The sequence below is a fragment of the Littorina saxatilis genome, linkage group LG8 (genome assembly GCF_037325665.1).
Source record: "Littorina saxatilis isolate snail1 linkage group LG8, US_GU_Lsax_2.0, whole genome shotgun sequence".
In the NCBI taxonomy this organism is placed as follows: domain Eukaryota; kingdom Metazoa; phylum Mollusca; class Gastropoda; order Littorinimorpha; family Littorinidae; genus Littorina; species Littorina saxatilis.
In genome coordinates this window covers 45225328-45240939 of record NC_090252.1, presented here as the reverse complement: position 1 = coordinate 45240939, position 15612 = coordinate 45225328, and positions in this window count along the sequence as shown.

The following is a 15612-nucleotide window of genomic DNA, read 5'->3' as shown; positions in this document are numbered from 1 at the left end:
GTGGTTTGGGTTATGTGTGTACTGATGTGTACATTTTATGTGTTTTGTATGTTTTACGAGTGCGATTTTATGTGATGTTATTCTGTACACCAGCCAAAACAAAATGTCTGGTATATTAGATAATAAACGCACCTTTAAATTTATTAGCGACTACACCCCGTCACCCTCCAGTCCCCCTCCCCCCCATTACACCCTACACTTTTAACATTGTATAAAAAATCATGCCCCAATATAGGTCCCTAGTTACCTGGGAGGACGTTAAGCTCCATAATCAACATCAACAACGTATTGAATTGAATTGAAAAGCTGGGGTTAGGAGGTCTAACTTCTTGAATTAAAGTTTTTTTTTCTCAGGTGCATGTAGTTTTTTATTTGCTTGAAATCATGGTGTATTCTGGTTGTAAGAGAAGAGTCAATTTCCTTGTAAGCCTGCAAAATTAAAATTTGTCATTTTTGAAGTAGCCTACATTTTTGTAAGAGTCCAAAATAGTCCAGGATAAGGAGGAAAAACATAGGGTGGGTCAGGAAATCTGAAACATTGCATAGTTTTGTTTTGCCTATGTAGACACAAAAAGTACTTAGAGCACTTTCCCCCCCCCAAGAGAGCATAGCTTAGTTTTAATTATTTTAATGCCACTGTTAGCAAGAGGAGTACTACAGACAGCAATCAAACAGTGGGTTTTTTCTGTAGACATTGTTATTTCTGTTTAGGTGTTTCAGTAGTTTTCTATGCGGATAAATCATGCTGCATGATCACTAGAAACAATCCAGCTCTGTAGCATGCAAGTTTTTTAAAGGTTTTTTTTCCCCATGTTACTCTGAGAGAAAAAAACAACCCACAGAGATAAAGTTGAACTGGCAGTTTGACTGAAGCAGTGGTAATAACACAGAGTGCTCTTCCTACAATCAATTTTTTTATGTGGATGATGATGTCCACACATGTACTTGGTTGTATTATTTTGCTAGACTATTTGTTTCTGTTAGATATATCTGCTCACATGATTGTTGTTCATAATTTGACATTACATTTACTGCTGATCAAAATGTATTGTTGGAATAGGTCTGCTTAATATTCTGACTGCAGTTTTGTAATAAAATCAAATAACACAGATGTTTTAAGTATCAAAGTGCTTTTCACACACACACACACACACACACACACACACACACACACACACACACACACACACACACACACACACTCACACACTATGAGTATGACTGCAAACATGAATTTGTACTTGTATTAATTATAATTACTGTATTACAGAACCTGATCTGAAAAAAAGGACAACAGCAAATTATTCATGCAAGCTTGCTGTATTAACGATTTCTTTATCTATTTAATACAACACTGAATTAGATAACAACGTGTGTGTGTTTGTGTGAATGTCTATGTGTATATGGACGGACACTGATTAAACCTGAGACTCATCGATTACCCAGGTGAGTGTAAAAGAGGGAGAGAGAGAGGGAACTTTAAGGTGGGTGCATGGGGACGGACATGTAGTAACAGATATATATGTTTTAATCTGTAATCTTAACACATGTGCTTAAAATTAGGAACAGATGCCATTCCACTACAAATACTGTCAGTCTGACAAAAACGCCCAGTGACACTGAACCCCTATCCCTTACAGAACACATTCAGTATACATGTACTCACTTCCTTTCGTCTGCGTTTAGTGAAAGCAGATCGTTCTGATGACATTGGTATCCGGTTTCTGACCTCCTGTGAGTGGCCGGTCAACAATTGTCGGAACTGGAACTGCGTTAGGCAACAGCTGTTTTGTGTGTGCCAGGTTTTCTTGCCGGCTTAACTGCGTTCGCATTGGAAGAAAGTGTCGCGAAACACACAACATCGTGTTGGCCGTTTCCAGTTAATCAGTCTTGCTGCAGAAGTTGTAAGCCCATCGGAAAAAGGTGACAACTGATGCCTGAACCTTTTTTCTATACTTCATAGCTATCAGCAGCCGTGCGCATTCCTTCGGCGTGCTGTTGATGCTCGATTTAGGCAAACGCCCACTTGAGCGTAAGCTGTAACTTTCGGTTTCCAAACACTAAGTGACGTCACAGCCGGTTCTCGTCTACTGGCGGCCATTTCGAAGTCTCGTTTAGCAGACGAATTTGGCGGAACGTTTTTAATTAAATCACAATGATTAAGCTACGAATCGGTGAATTTCTTTACATTTTTGGAATCTTTAGGTGCATTTCTCTAACCTTCAGTCATCGGTTAGTGGTTCTAATAACCTTTAAAACAGCGTGGTCTGGTCCTTTAATTACTTTCACATGTGTTGCTGAGGCGAGCTTGGCTGGCCCTGGGAAGCCGAGCTGACCACAGAGGGGCCTTTCCCTCCCCTCCCCTCCCGCAACTGGACTTTACCCCCCCCCCCCCCTCTTGTAGCTGTAGGAAATGATTTCGACAGGTGGCGTCGAAGCTGCCCTCCTTGGGAGAGGTTCCCAGGCCAAGGACCTCACAGCCCAACGCACCATCCCATGAAGGGGCTGCTGCCGGCCGTCCCGAGACCACCACCCCTCAGCCAGGGCCCGTCACCGAACAGCCGGGGACAGCCTCCAACCAGCCTGAGGCTGTCGCCAAGCAGTCCGGGAGCATGGTTGAACATCCCACGATCGACACAAACCAGACTAAGGCCGACACCAGCTGCCCTGACGCCCCAGCCAGCACGGAAGAAGCAGCCAGACCCACACAGGGAGACCCAGAGAGTGTCTGGGACCATCTCAGCTCCCAGAGCACTATCTGCCCGGACAGCCAACCCCTCATGACGCAGACTCCGATGTCCCAGGGAGCGGACGTCGCTGGGAGTCCAAACCTCGACTCTGACCTTGACCTCTCCTCCTCCGAGTTGCCGCTCACTCCGGAGGAGCCGATGGTAGAATCCCTGCCCTGTGCACAGAGCGAGTCCCACAACGAAGTGGACGCAGACCCCTCACAGGCTAGACATCGGGGATTGCCCCTGATGCCTCGGCGTCCTTCCTCCCGATCCAGCGAGGATAGTAAGAGGAAGATGGACCACTCTCCCGCAGAACTCTCTAAAAGAAACTGCGTGGTCACCCAGGACAGTATGGACCATTAACCAGAACTTTGTAGAACTTTTTTGACTTAACCCGCAACCTGCCAACACTCCAGATTACTTCATCATGCTCTGTGAGTACCAACTATGTATTTTATTGAAATTGTGTTAACCTTTGTAATGTTAATAGGTTCTTTGAACTGCAACGGTCTTAGAGACCAAAACAAAGTGCAATTAGTCAAGCATTTAATTGATAGGGAAAAAATTGATGTTCTATTTTTACAAGAAACTCATATTGACACTCTAAATTTTGGACGTAAAGTAGCCTGTAAACTAGACGGCCACGTGTTTTGGTCTTTCGGACAACCTCGTGGAAGAGGCGTCGCCATTTTTGTTAGTAAAACTGTCAATTTAAAAGTTCAGCGTTTCGTCTGTGACCCCTTTGGGCGATTTATTTTGTTAGACGTCAACATTGACGGTAAATCAGTCCGATTTTTTAATGTCTATGCGCCAAACATTCCTGCCCAGCGGAGACAGTTTTATAAAGATATTTACGGCCATTTTGTAACCCCTAAAACTATCGTGCTAGGAGGTGACTTTAATTGTATTTCCAACCCTAAACTAGATAAAATAGGGGGGAACGCTAACAGAGGTGTAGATGGCTGGGCAGAGTTGTCCACCCTGTTAACAGATTTTAGACTAAAAGATGTATTCAGAAATAAATTTCCAAACCAAGTAGCCGCCACATGGCGTAGTAGTCAAGTTAGCTGCAGGTTAGATAGAATATATTTACCAACTTGTCAGTTAGATTCAGTTAAATGTGTAAAACACATTATAAATTCAGTCTCTGATCATGATTTAGTTCTGGTTTCCCTGTCCTCATGGACAGGTATAGAGACAGGAAAAGGATATTGGAAATTTAATAATACTTTGTTACAAGATGATGATTTTTGTGGAAAAATCAAAACAGTCTTTGCTATGGCTAGTGAAGAGATCCCCGATGATGAGTTTTTCTTCTTCTTCTTCTTCGGCGTTCCAGGATTTTTGGCCTCAGGTCAGACTTCAAGTTTTGTGGCTTGAATAAAGCTAGTGGTCAGGATCAGGGAGTCTTTGGTGCCCCAGAGTTGCTCCTGCAGTGTGGCACCTTGTGGCCAGTGATCTGTTCTGGCTTCCTGGTGGAGCGGGCAGGTCTGCAGGATGTGCTCCGGGGTCTGTGGGCCTGTTTCGCACAGGCAGTTCGGTGTGTGCGACAGACCAAGGCGGTGCATGTGGGCACGCAGTCGACAGTGTCCAGTCCGTAGGCGGAAGAGGATGGTCTGCTGATGGCGCTGTAAGTTGGGCATCTGATCATCAGATGGCAGGCTGTGTTGGGCATTCCAGGTGGTTTGGTAGTGTCTTTTCACCAGGGTTTTGGCTTCACTGTAAGAGACTGTTGGTCTTGTCTGCTCCAGATGGCTGCCAGTCTTGGCCAGTCTGTCCGCTTCCTCGTTCCCTGAGAGGCCACAGTGAGCAGGGATCCACTGGACAGCGACGTTTGTGCTCTGGGAGAGAGTACAAAGAAGACGCTGGGTGTCTCGTTCCAGCTGCTCTTTGGGCGACTGCAGGCTTTGGACGGCGGATCTGCAGTCGGTCAGGAAGACGGCGTGAGAGGGTGGGTGTTCGCTGACCAGGCTAACTGCTTCTCTGAGAGCGGTGAGTTCTGCCCGGTAGTTGGATGACAGCTCTCCGGCAGGCAGGGATCTTGAAAGGGTGTGTCCGTCTGGGTAGCGTACCAGGATCCCGCTTCCTCCGTTTTTGATGGCACCATCTGAGGACCCGTCAGTGTAGATGTGAGTCCATACTGAGGCGTTGTAGTCCTGGTGCATCATCTCCAGCGTGAGGTTCTTGAGGACTGCGTCCTGCTGCTCTCTCTTGCTGGTCACTCCTGGGATGTCAGTAACAAAGAGCACCTTGCTGAGCTGGCTGTTCCACTCTTCAGCGTCTTGGAGGGGCTCTTGTTCTTCAGGGGTGCGTGGTAGGAAGCTGGTTTGGGTTCTCTCTAGCTGCTTGGCCAGATGGTTGAAACTGCTTCTTTTCAGCCTGTTCTTTGTCAGCTGTTGGGTGTGCTGGTGTGCTGGGTGAGAGGGGAGTCGTTGCAGCTTCTCGTACTGCACGATGACCTTCTCTTCTCGTCGGTGGTCCAGGGAAGGGAGTCTGGTGGTGGCTTCAAGGGCGTGTATGGGCGTAGTTTTCAGTCCCCCTGTGATGATGCGCATGCTTGCGTTCTGCACTTTGTTGAGCCGGCTGGTGTTGCTCTTCGCAGCTGTGGCCCAGGCTGCAGCTCCATACTCCATCACAGGGCGGACGTGTCCCATATACACCTGTCTGAGGATGTTGCTGCTGGCTCCCCACTTTGTGCCAGCCAGTTTCTTCATGATGGAGAGTCTTCTCGTAGCCCTCTTCTCCGCCTCTTTGATGTGTGGGTTCCAGGTGAGCTTCTTGTCTAGCTTGATACCTAGGTAGGTAGGGGTGTCTTCCTGTGGTATTGCCTGGTTGTTGATGGTCAGTTGGAGGGTCTCTTTGGAATTGGAGAGGGAGAAGCAGGTGGCTACGGTCTTGAGGCTGTTCACGGTGACACACCAGTCTGTCGCCCACTTAGAGGTGATGTTGAGGGCCTCCTGCATCCGGACTTTGGTGGTTGCGGTGGACTCGGCAGCGCTCCACATCGCAAGGTCATCGGCGTGTAGGGCTTTGGAGATGTGTCTGGACAGACTGTTGGTGATGTCGTTGATGAAGACGACGAAGAGGGTGGGGGATATTACTCCTCCCTGGGGGACTCCTTCCCTGATCTTCACAGCGTAGCTCAGGTTGCTGTCAAGCTTGACTCTCGCGGTTCTGTGGCACAGGAAGCTCTTTATCCAGTTGAACATTCGTCCAGCGATTCCTGCCGTCAATAGCTTCAGGAGGAGGCCTTCCTTCCACACCTTGTCGAAGGCCTTGGAGAGGTCAATGAAGGTGGCAATGACTTTCTTCTTCTCCTGGAAGGCATTCTCTATTGATTGGGTGAGGTAGATCAGCTGGTCTTCAGTACTCCTGTTCTTCCTGAAGGCAGACTGTTCATTGGTGATCAGGTTGTTGGTTTCCAGGTGCCACATCAGCCTCTTGTTGATCATGCGCTCGAGGGTCTTGCCGAGGCAGCTGAGTAGACTGATTGGTCTGTAGCTTGTCTTTTGCTTGCGGTTCTTGTCCTTCTTCAGGATGGGTATGATGATGGCCTCTTTCCATGCTGAGGGGAAGACTCCGGATCTCCACGACTGGTTCAAGAGCTCAAGGAGCTTAGTTCTGGCAGCAGGCCCGAGGTGCTTGATCATCTCGTTGCAGACTCCATCCTTTCCGGGCGCTTTCTTGCACTTGAGTCTTTTGATCGCATCGACGAGCTCTGCCATGGTAAGATCTGAGGTCATTGGTGGGGCTGCGTTTCTCTGCTGTCGGAGTCTGGTTTCAAGTTGTTCTGCAACTTCCTTCTTTCTTTGGGGTGGGACTTTGATGGTGCTCTCGGTCTCAAAGACGTCGGCAAGGAGATTTGCTGCTCTTTTTCCAGTGTGGAAGGTTCCGCTGTCTTCTAGTACTGTAGGTCCCCGCGTGGCCATGCTGTCTTCGTTTAGAATTTTGGTGAGACGCCAGAGTTTCCCTGTGTCTGTATCGAGGCCAATGGTGGAGGTGATTTCCTGCCAGCTTTGTTGCAGTTCTTGTGTCTTGGTCTTGTTGAAATCCTCCTTCAGTTGGTTGTGCATGGTCGTTGTTTCAGCGGATGGGGACTGCTCCATGCTTTCTCTGGCTTCTGAAAGTCGCTGGTGCAGGCAGGCCAGCCTTTGACTCCAGTAAGGTTTGTAGTCCTTCCTGAAGCCACGGGGGATGGACTTCCTGGCAGCCGCTAGGATGGTCTGTGTCAGCTCTTTTACGTTGTGGTTGATGTCCTCCGTGAAGGTGATGTTGCGAAGGCTTTCTGCGTGGAGCTGGTACTTGGTCCATTTGGCTTTCTTGAAGTTCCAGCTGGCTTTCTTTCTGTGGTACTCCAGGATGGTCTGCATGTCGGCAATGGAGAGGGTGATGGGTAAGTGGTCACTTCCTCCCAGTTGGTCGTTGACAGTTCTGGTGGTCCTTTTTTCTACCTCTTCTGTGGCTATGGCAAGGTCAGGGGTTGAGCTTTTCTTCCAAGCTCTGGAGTAGTAGGATGGCTTGTCATCTGGCTGGTTGATAAGGATGAGCTGGTTGTCGGTCATCCAGTCCTGTATGTCTTCTCCTCTTGCGTCAGTACTGTCGTAGCCCCATGCTGGGCAGTGGCCGTTGAAGTCGCCAACGATGAGATGTTTCTCGTTTGGGAGCTGGATGGTGTGGAGGTCCAGCTTGGTGGTAGGTGGGCTATAGACGTTGGTGATGGAGAGTTCTTCTCCCTGCAGGAAGGTCTTGATGGTGATGTACTCAAGGTCGCCGTCTGCCGTCTGTGCCGTCATAGCTGCCGGGATGTTGTGTCGGACTAGGGTGAGGACTCCACCCTTGTGTCCGGTCGGCCGGTCCCGTCGGAAGGTGTCATAACCTCTGACGAAGAATCTGCGGTCTTCTTTCAGGTGGGTCTCCTGGATGCAGATAATGTCGATGTTGTTGTCTCTCAGAAAAGCCTGTAGCTCTGGTTTCTTTCTCTGGACGCCTTCTGCATTCCACTGCACAACCCTGATGGCTGTCGCTGGATGTTGAGTTCGACCAGTCGCTCTACTCTGTCTTCCCCTGGTTCCCGAGTCAACAGAGCCGCCAGTCGCTGAGGTGGACCCCCTTGAGGCTGAGGGTCCGGCACCGTTCCCGCCTGGCAAAGGTCCACGGGAACGACACCATATCGAAATATCTGTCTGAATCTGAGGCATAATCCATAGTGGTGGCGTGCGAGCTCGTCTCCCAAGAACTTAGTTTAGGTTCCCACACTGTGTCCGGAAACACAGTCAGCATCGCTCCGACTTCGTTGGGGGGTGGTTTGAATTCGGAGTGTCCTTCTCCTAGACTGGTTGCCTGCCATGGCTGATGAGTCCGGTCTGCCCATGGTTTGAATTCAGAGTGTCCCTCTCCTAGACCGGTTGCCTGTCATGGCTGATGAGTCCGGTCTGCCCATGGTTTTATTTACATGAGTATCCTTCTCATGCCCCTTATGACTCGAGGAGAGTTTGCTGATATTAGTCTGACCTCTCTCCGTTGACCTGTCCAGCATGCGAGACGCTACCAGAAGTTTTGACACTCCCGCTGGCATAGCTCTCGGGGTCATAGAAGTACTCAAGCTCCCACACCTCGTCAAGGAATCAGCCGTGTGTGGAGATGAGTTTATTTTACCGTGGTGGGATAACCTTAAAAAAGACTTCAAACAAATAGCCAGCGAACACAGTAAATGGTTACATATCAACAAATCCCGTGAACATAGAGCTTTAACTGCACAGTATTTAGTCGCAGAAAAAGCCGGAAAACCAGAACAGATGCAAAAGATAAAGGACAAATTAAAAGCAATGGATGTCGCCAGTCTGATAGGGTCCCAAATCCGCTCACGTGCCCATTTATTAGACAGTAGAGAACAACCATCTCGATATTTTTTCCAAAAAGAACTTAACCAAGGTCAAAAGAAAGTAATAAAAGAGGTTTTTAACAAAGAAGGCAACTTGTGCACTAGCACAGATTCTATAGTTCAGAGTTTTCACGAGTTTTACCAGTCTTTGTATACTAAAGAGCCAGTTAACCCAGATGTGGCAACCCAGTTTTTGAATGATCTCCCCACTTTAGCCCCTACAGAGTCTGAGCACCTAGGCTGTGAGGTAGAGATAGAAGAAGTCAAAACTGCAGTTGCCCAAATGGAAAATAATAAATCCCCTGGACCTGATGGCCTGAGTAAAGAATTTTTTGCTTGTTTTTCCTCTCACTTAAACCCCATTCTTGTGAGAGTTTTTAATGCCATGTATGACTTTGGAACTCTGAGCGAATCTCAGAAAATGTCTTATATAACCTTGCTTTGTAAAGACGACACCCACCCTGAGTTATGTAAAAACTATCGTCCCATCTCATTACTGAATGTGGATTATAAGATTCTGACAAAGATTTTATGTAACCGGCTCCGTCCTCTTTTGGCGGATATTGTACATCCCGACCAGACTTGCTCCGTTCAGGGTCGCTCTATCATAGATAGCTGCCATCTTGTCCGAGATCAGGTTGATTTTTGTAACACTCGAAACGGGTGTGGTATGCTGTTGTCAGTTGATCAGGAGAAAGCTTTTGATCGTGTTGATCACTCCTATCTTTTGCGTGTTTTAAAAAGTTTTGGATTGGGCGACAAGTTTGTTCGCTGGATCGATCTTTTGTACAGAGACATTAAAAGCAGTGTCATTGTTAACCAGCATGTATCGCCTTGTTTCGAGGTGCAGCGTTCAGTCCGTCAGGGTTGTCCGTTGTCTCCCCTTTTGTATGTGCTGTGCCTCGAGCCAGTTTTAAATAAGATTAGGAAAGACCCGGCTGCATTAGGATTTCATGTTCCAGGTAGTCCGGAAGAATGTAAACTTTCTGCTTTCGCAGATGACAGTAAATTTTTTCTTCGTAATGACAACTCTGCTCGCGTAGTATTGAGCTGGTTCACTAAGTTCGGACAGGCGTCCGGGGCAAAACTAAACAACCATAAAACTGAATGCATGTATTTAGGGCGATGGAGAAACCGTAAGGACTCTCCCCTCGGCCTCCCTCTGGTAGATAATATGACAGTTTTTGGTATTAAAGTGGGCAACGTCACACAAGATGACATATGGCAACCTCTGCTACTAAGGATAGAGAAAACCCTAAACCTGCTCAAGAGTCGTAACCTGTCTATGTATGGCAAAGCTAAAACTGTAAATATTATGATTTTGTCCAAATTGTGGTACGTCGCCACCGTTTTACCTCCCCCAGACCATTATGTTAAGTTGATTGAAAGACGTGTGTTTGATTTCGTGTGGTCCTCACGCAATGAACAAATTAACCGGGAAACCATGTTTTTGAGTCCGGAGAAGGGAGGAGTAGGAGTTGTAAACATTCGAACTAAAGTGAAGAGCCTCTTGTTAGCACAAGTGTTGAAAGTCTTTTTAAGTAAAGATTGTCCATGGGTATTCTTCGGACACACCTTTTTGGGGTTAGTGCTTCGGCGTTTTCCCGACTATGTTTTTTCAAACAACCAGCCGCATTGTTTGGAGGATCTACCCTCATTTTATGTAAATTGCCGTGCTGCTGTACAAGCAGTACTTTGTGCAAAGCCTGATTTTGTCTTTACATGTACCCAAACTTGCAAAATGTATTATGAACTTCTGTTAAAGGCCAAAAATACTGTGCCTAAGTGTTGTACAACCTTTCCACAGCTACCCTTCAAAATTATGTTTCGCGATCTGACGAACAAAGTGCTAGACCCTGTCACTCTAAATGTGTGTTTCAGGCTAGCACATGACGTTCTGCCAGTCGCATACAGACTGTATTTGTGGAATTACCCCGTAGTCCGTTTTTGTACGTTTTGCCGCACACAGTGTGAGACGGTAGAGCACTTGTTGTTTTACTGCCCACTGTCTCTGCTTGCCAAAGAATGGCTCCACAATATGCTAAAAGATTTGTGTGATTTGGATTTAAATATTGAAATGCTTCGTTTTGGGCTTGTCAACCCCACGGTTGACTTCCGTGACCTCGCACTGGTTCTGCTATCCGAGTACAGATACTCAGTATGGATGTGTCGGAACCAGTGTCGATTTGACAACAAACGTCTAACTGCACAGCAGTATAAAAAATACCTAACAGCTCGTGTGAGCAACAGAATTCTAATTGACCATCGTCGTCTGACGATTGACAAGTTCACCCGCCTATGGATCCTGCCTGGTCTGTGTTGGCTGAACGGCAGGGGGCGGGTGGTCAACACCTTCCCTCCTTAAAATGTAACTATTCGGTAACTGATGGTCATTGGGCATGTGCTGAAAGGAGGGTGAGAGGCAGCGTGAAAAGAAAGAGTGAATGACGTACATGCCCGGTGACCAAGTGTGAATGTGTTGAGGAATAATGTTTGATCTATGTGTGTAAAAACATGTTTTTGCATATGTCCAGCCATGATGATTGTATGATGATTGTATAACGGAATATTCTTGCGAACATGTTTCGTATGTATGAAAATAGCCTAGTCATTGCAAAACCTATTTTGTGCAAGCGATGCTGTTTTTGCTGCCGAGCACGCAGTGAACAGACTTGCAGGCACCAACAGACGCCGACCCCCTTCCTCCTCCTCCCCCTCCCCCCCCCCCCCCCTTTTCCCTACCTTGACCAGTGCAGCCCGCACACTGACATTTTCTCTGTACTCGGCACATACACACCCTTTCTCCCAGCCTCTTGGCTCTCTCCTCTTCCTGCTGCTCCCTTTTCCCACGGCAATAAAACACCCTCCTCCCTACCCTCCCCCTCCCCCCCCCCCCCCCACATGTGCCAGTCACTGTCTGAACTCGGGGTGCCACTTGCAGATAACCCCCACCAGAACACACATTCTTTGTACAACACGTTTTCCCGGTTTATGTGCAACACTGTGCATGAACACCTCACAAAATACGCAAAGTAAAAAGATCAACTTGTTTTATCCTGTACATTTGATAGATCACATTTTTCTTAGTTTGTGTTATTTCCGCACCAAAAGTCCTTCCTTGTTGTAAAGGATCTGTATAATGTTCGTCTCCCAGTTTTGTGTGATTTGTAATTGAATCTCCATGCTTTTGACATGTCGCACGACACAGACACATGACAAAAACTTACCAAAAAGATCAATTTGTTTTATATTGTCCATTCTTTTTAACCTCGATGGAAAGTTTTACAAACAGATGACGTATTTTGCCATTGTTATATGTTTTATTGATTAAATGGGACCTCTACGCATTTTGTAGTGTCTATCCCGAATGTAAAAAAAAAAGGAAATGATTCGACTTGGAGATTTTAGGATCTTCTTTGCCCTACCTTTTCTTGTAATGTTTTAATCACATCGTTTTTGGATACAACACATAACGTCCCTTTTTGTTTTAGGACCATCTTTGTTAAGTTTTACAGTCAGTTTTTATGAAGGTTTGGTGAAGAGGGGCGTGTTCTTTTTACCCTCTCTTTCCACCCCCTTCTTTAGTTTGTTTATTGCTAGGCTTGACGTTTCCTGCATACTCTCTCCCCCTCTCTCTCTCTCTCTCTCTATTTTATCTTGCCATTCTTTTCCTCGGTATCCCTTTCATTCGTATATTCAATACATGTATTCATTTATTCAGTAGAATGTAGGCGCTATGTTAATCATATATATAGCTAAGTACGAATGTACAAAGACGATTGAGACTGGTGTTGTGCAGACGATTTTTGTTATGGCAATGGCCGTTGGTGCCGGCTTGGAGCACGAGTTGTTTTTGCGGGTCAGTTTTATGGGCATGGATTTGCCGTTTGATATGAACGTCTTGTGTACGTTTTGTGAACTGAAGAGAAAGAAGAAGTGTGTGACATAATTGCTCAGTCTTTGAGAGACAGAGTGTAATTGAAAGTTTTGCAGTTCGTCTGCGTTTTTGTCTACCTACAAGTGTTTGGTATCTACAGATACGTTGTAAGGTTTGTCGTTAAAGGACATATGTTTGTACATTATTTTTCATGTGGGTTTTCTTAATATCCCCCCCCCCCCAAAAAAAAGAGAAAATAACAAGAAAAAAAGTTATAAAAGTCACGCATACGAAACCGTATGGAAAATATATCTAAAGACACCCAACAGGCTTTTGTCGCCGAGCACATACTTTAGTTAGACCTGAAAGTGTATTGCTTGTATTGTTTAATAGAATTGGAAAAGGTTGAACACGAAAAAAGTGACATACCTGTCCTCGCACCAAACTTGCCAGTCAATTATTGAATCTATTACTTCAATGTTAAGTTGAGTAACGCACGCAGGCTCTCAGACCCAAACGCGCGCGCACAGACAGACAGACAGACTGACTGACAGACTGACAGACAGACACACAGACAGACACACAGACAGACACACACACACACACACAGACACAGCCACACAAACACACACACACACACACACACAACACACACACACACACCTACGCATCGACGCAGGCTCTCGGACACCCAAACGCGCGCACAGACAGGCAGACAGACAGACAGACACACGCATGCATGCAGGCACACACACATACACACACACGCACCCTCGCACGCACGCACATGTGCACACTTCCATTCAGCCATAGAGACATATACGAGGAAAGCATAAGAACGAAAACGAGACTAAAACATTGATAACAAAACACACACATGTAAACTGACCCGATGAAAAGATTCTGAACAAGTATTACGTTAAAAGTACACTTTGAACTTAAATCAACAACAACGACGACAACAACAGTAGCTTTGACAACACTTAATACAGGACAATGTACAACGTTTAAAGGCCCACTCCGCCAGCCTGGGCTCTCTGTGCACAGTCTTTATTATAAATAATTCATTTTGTAAACGGCACGGGTGTGTTTAATAAATTGATAAATACAAATCTAACCCAACACAGCTAACAGTCAGGGTGTTGATTTTTGGTATGTGACCAAGATGAGGGATGGTCTTATTCCTATTTAAAACCTGACTAGATCAGAGACTGTGAGGTGAGGTGATGGGGCGCAGTGGGCCTTTAATACAAATGAAACCTCAACAAGTTGCTTCATTCTCATCCAATCAATTTTTTATCTAATTATCAAACGAAAGGCTGTAACCAAAACGCGTCCAGAAACTATTCTTGTATGTAAATCCAAAACCAAAGAGACTGCCAACGTTCCAAAATTCGGAATCAAAAAACAAGAAAGGTAAGTTGTTGGAACGTTGTTATTGACAAAATTACGTTACAGTCACGTAATTTTAACGTAACGTAATTTTGTGACTGTAACGTAATTTTGTCAATAACAACGTTCCAACAACTTACCTTTCTTGTTTTTTGATTCTTTATTCTTGTATGTATTCAAACACCTTTAAACAACAATGTATATAACATACGTTTAAACAACACTGTATATAACATACGTTTAAACAACACTGTATATAACATACGTTTAAACAACACTGTATAACATACGTTTAAACAACACTGTATAACATACGTTTAAACAACACTGTATATAACATACGTTTAAACAACACTGTATAACATACGTTTAAACAACACTGTATGACATACGTTCAAATAACACTGTATAACATACGTTTAAACAACAATGTATATAACATACGTTTAAACAACACTGTATATAACATACGTTTAAACAACACTGTATAACATACGTTTAAACAACACTGTATAACATACGTTTAAACAACACTGCATATAACATACGTTTAAACAACACTGCATATAACATACGTTTAAACAACACTGTATAACATACGTTTAAACAACACCATATATATAACATACGTTTTTGAACAACACTGTATGACATACGTTTAAACAACATTGTATAACATACCTTTAAACAACACTGTATAACATACGTTTAAACAACACTGTATATAACATACGTTTAAACAACACTGTATAACATACATTTAAACAACACTGTATAACATACGTTTAAACAACACTGTATAACATACGTTTAAACAACACTGTATATTCTTTCTTTCTTTATTTGGTGTTTAACGTCGTTTTCAACCACGAAGGTTATATCGCGACGAGGGAAAGGGGGGAGATGGGATAGGGGTATATAACATACGTTTAAACAACACTGTATGACATACGTTTAAACAACACTGTATGACATACGTTTAAACAACACTGTATGACATACGTTTAAACAACACTGTATGACATACGTTTAAACAACACTGTATATAACATACGTTTAAACAACACTGTATAACATACGTTTAAACAACACTGTATATAACATACGTTTAAACAACACTGTATAACATACGTTTAAACAACACTGCATATAACATACGTTTAAACAACACTGCATATAACATACGTTTAAACAACACTGCATATAACATACGTTTAAACAACACTGTATAACATACGTTTAAACAACACCATATATAACATACGTTTAAACAACACTGTATATAACATACGTTTAAACAACACTGCATATAACATACGTTTAAACAACACTGTATAACATACGTTTAAACAACACTGTATAACATACGTTTAAACAACACTGTATATAACATACGTTTAAACAACACTGTATAACATACGTTTAAACAACACTGTATAACATACGTTTAAACAACACTGTATATAACATACGTTTAAACAACACTGTATAACATACGTTTAAACAACACTGTATGACATACGTTCAAATAACACTGTATAACATACGTTTAAACAACACTGTATATAACATACGTTTAAACAACACTGTATATAACATACGTTTAAACAACACTGTATAACATACGTTTAAACAACACTGTATAACATACGTTTAAACAACACTGTCTATAACATACGTTTAAACAACACTGTATATAACATACGTTTAAACAACACTGTAGATAACAT